At 43.5% G+C, this 3,562-nt stretch overlaps 1 non-coding gene across 1 annotated transcript; it reads left to right on the forward strand.

Moving 5' to 3' along the window:
- Window positions 1–671: 671 nt before the first annotated feature.
- LOC128569466 (U6 spliceosomal RNA) lies at window positions 672–778 on the forward strand. The gene has a single exon (XR_008375401.1). It is a non-coding gene; the product is annotated as a U6 spliceosomal RNA (small nuclear RNA).
- Window positions 779–3,562: the final 2,784 nt, after the last annotated feature.

A 3,562-nucleotide genomic window follows, 5' to 3' on the forward strand; every position in this document is an offset into this window, starting at 1 on the left:
AATTGCTTCACCCCCAGAGTTTGAGGTTGCTATGAGCTGTGATGCCACTACACTCTACAACATAGCGAGACTCTGTCTCCAAAAAAATCCCAACCAAATAAAAAAAGAAAAGTTTCAGACAGGAGAATGATGGGGTTTAGGATACACTATTCCAAAATATGGCAGCTTGGCATTTGAAAAAACAGCAGAGGCAGAAAGGCCACTATCACCTGCCAATCTTTCTTCTTCTCCGTAGAAGGCCTCCGTAGCAGGCCGTAAAACCTAGCAAGGTCACTCTCTGATCTTCTTCCTCCCTTCTTTCCTAAAGTAGGTTATAAAATCCTCATTCCAGAGATACTATCCCTACACAGAAGGAAAGGAACTTCCTTGTCCTTGAGGACAGAGGCATCTGAACAAACAGGACTTGCTAAGTCCCCCACTCCCCAGTTTATGACTGATCTTATGATCGTACACCCTTTGTCCAATCACACATGATTGTATGAATGTCCCCTCTTCCTCAAACCTAAGCATAAAAAATACACAGGCTTCCCTGTTTCTTTGAATCTTCATTGTGTCATGTAAACCTTTTATTAAATAAATTTTTTTATGCGTTTCTCTTAATAATCTCTTTTTTGTTCTAAGGATCTTGGCCATGAACCTAGCCATGAGCGAGAAAAGAAATCTTCTTTATCGTGCTCACTTCGGCAGCACATATACTAAAATTGGAACGATACAGAGAAGATTAGCATGGCCCCTGCGCAAGGATGACACGCAAATTCGTGAAGCGTTCCATATTTTTTTTCTTGTGACCCTGAGTCTCCCCATTGTTAAACTCATTCTTATCAGTCTCGAATTAAAAACCTGTGCAGCAAAAAAAAAAAAAAAAAGAAATCTTCTTTATCTAACAATGGCTTTTTTTTTCTTTTCAGTTTCTCCAACAAGTCATTTCACAATTCTTTGAGGGCCTGGGTCAGTGCAGGAAACGGAAACTACTGTAGATATTTTAAACTGAAGGAAATTTAATATAGGGAATCAGTGTTTATAAAATTGTTGAAAGAACTTGTGGAATAGACTTCCTAAAACTGCACCAGAAGAGCTAATATGTTTGCCACAATCAGTAAGGTGGTGAATCAAAGGGCTGGCATTGGAACTATTGAGTTAAAGAACACACTGCCAGAGATTTGCCATCCAGGAATTAGGAAGCAAAGATGAGGAAGCTGTTATAGAAGAACCTTATGTATCTGGGATCCTACTTGTCAGCAGAAAACCCCAAATAGCAGAATGGAGGCTTCTTCATCTTTTCTGCCTTCCAGTCACAAGTACACAAGTGCACCTAATTGTAAGGGAGTCAAGGAAATGTATTCTAGCTTTCCAGTCTCTACCATAATCAATGCAGGTTGAAAGGATGAGCCAGAAAGTGCCTGTTTCAGACCAAGTCTCAGAAGCAGGAGTCTGGAGGCATAGTAATCTCAAAATGATTCCAGATCCAATTTGTAGTCATGGAGGTCAGACGTTGAGAATCACTGGAGGGATGAAATTGAAGTCAGTGCATGGGGAACAGAGGGGGACAGAAGAGATCATGACTTAATGTCAAAGACTTGAAGTTCTTACTTCCTCCAAGGGGCTGTATACAATAATTCGTGGCCCTGAGTATAGCCCCAAGAAAGCGCGACCCACCCACTGTGGCAGCTTCTCTCACACACTGGTTTGTTTTTTGTTTGTTTTTTGAGACAGAGTCTCAAGCTATTGCCCTGGGTAGAGTGTGTGGCATCACAGCTCACAGCAACCTCAAACTCTTGGGCTTAAATGATTCTCTTGCCTCAACCTCCCAAGTAGCTGGGACTACAGGTGCCCACCGCAGTGCCCGGCTATTTTTTTTTTTCCCTTGTTTCAGCTGGCCTGGGCTGGGTTTGAACCCACTAGCCTCGGCGTATGTGGCTGGCGCCCTACCCACTGAGCTACGGGTGCCACCTGTTTGGTTTTTCTTTGTGTGACCCTTTGTGACTGACCTGTCACCTACCTTAAGACCATCATTCTGAGGCTGGGCACAGTGGTTCACACCTGTCATACCACCTACTTGGGATGCTGAGGCAGGAGGATTACTTGAACCAGGAGTTTGAGGTGCAATGAGTTAGACTCATGCCATGGCTCTCTAGCCTGGGCAGCAGAGTGAGACTCTTATCACAAACCAACAAAAAACCCACCACCATTCTGAAATGAGCCCCTGGGATCACCAGCACTGGAAGGGAAGTATAAAAGGAAAAGACTCGAAGTGGGCCCATCTTCCAAGCAGTAGGGCCAGGGACCCAGAAGTGTTTTCCTGGGGAATATGAAGGAAGTTCTGCCTTCCAGCTGTCCATATCAGCCTCCCCTGCCATTGCCGGTGTTTTGACTATCTTCTTCTTCTCTGACTCCATGCATCAGAACCCAGGTTATGATGGTTCTAAGACAAGAAGGAACTAAGGGACTAAGACAAGAATGCCTCCAAGATCTCAAATAAATCTTAAGACCATCAAACGCTAGCAGTTTATACTGTTGAGAGAGTCTGAGGGTGGTCTGGCATCTGTCCACATCAATTGAGTGAGTATGTTATCTCCTCAAGGGATTAAATGGGAGGCAACATATCCTGCTGGTTGAAAGCTTGGCCTCAGAGCCTTGTCCTGGCTCAGTTGTTTCCAAGTTGTGTGACCTTGGGCCAATTACTTGCTCTCTTTGAGCTTTGTTCCTACCTGAAAAATGGAAATAATAGTATACTTACCTCACAAGATGGTTGTGAGGATTAATTGAGGTGCTAATATATAAACATGTATAAAGTCCTTAGTTCAGTGCCTGGCATGCAGTAAGCTGGTATAGTAACTGGTAGTTGTTATTTGTTGCTCTTATAAGTAACATACATTCTCAGGAACAAATATCTTCCACCTTAATTGCCAAGAAACATCTGGAAGGGTGAGTTCCTCACACAAAGCTTGCTCTAGAACTGTGAGATTTTAGTTACATTTTGAAAAGGTTTGGAGTCTTGAGGATGCCCCTCAAGCCTGTTTCCTTCAGCTGAGAATTCTGTTTCCTTCAATCCTGGTGTTGTCCCTGTGAAGTTTCCCTGTATATCCTAACATGCCCTGAAGGAGAGGGATACAGTATCATTCTGACAGATGCGAAAGGGAGAGACTGATGATATTCAGAGACCTAAGATCAGAAGGGTTTGGAACCAACTCTTCTGACCTTTTATGTCCCTTTCATCATCCTCTGCTTTCCTTTCCCCAAACCCTCCAATTTCATTGACGTTCCATTGACTATCTGTTCTGTACCAGACACTGTGCTAGCACAGGGGGTACAGTGGAGAACAGAGAGAAAGGAACCCCTAGCCAACTAGAGCTCCCTGTCCACTGAGGCTACAAACTATATAAACATAATCACACACATAATCATTTAATTAAGTTTTAATAGGTGTGTCCAACGAAGCTAATAAAGAACGATGGGAGTGGATAATGGGGGAACTTACCCTCCCTCATCAGTTGGGACTAGGGGGTAAGCAGGGAAGGCTGGATCAGACCTGAAGAATGAGAGTCAAACAGCCAAGGAGAAA

Source organism: Nycticebus coucang, chromosome 17 (genome assembly GCF_027406575.1).
Source record: "Nycticebus coucang isolate mNycCou1 chromosome 17, mNycCou1.pri, whole genome shotgun sequence".
NCBI lineage: Eukaryota > Metazoa > Chordata > Mammalia > Primates > Lorisidae > Nycticebus > Nycticebus coucang.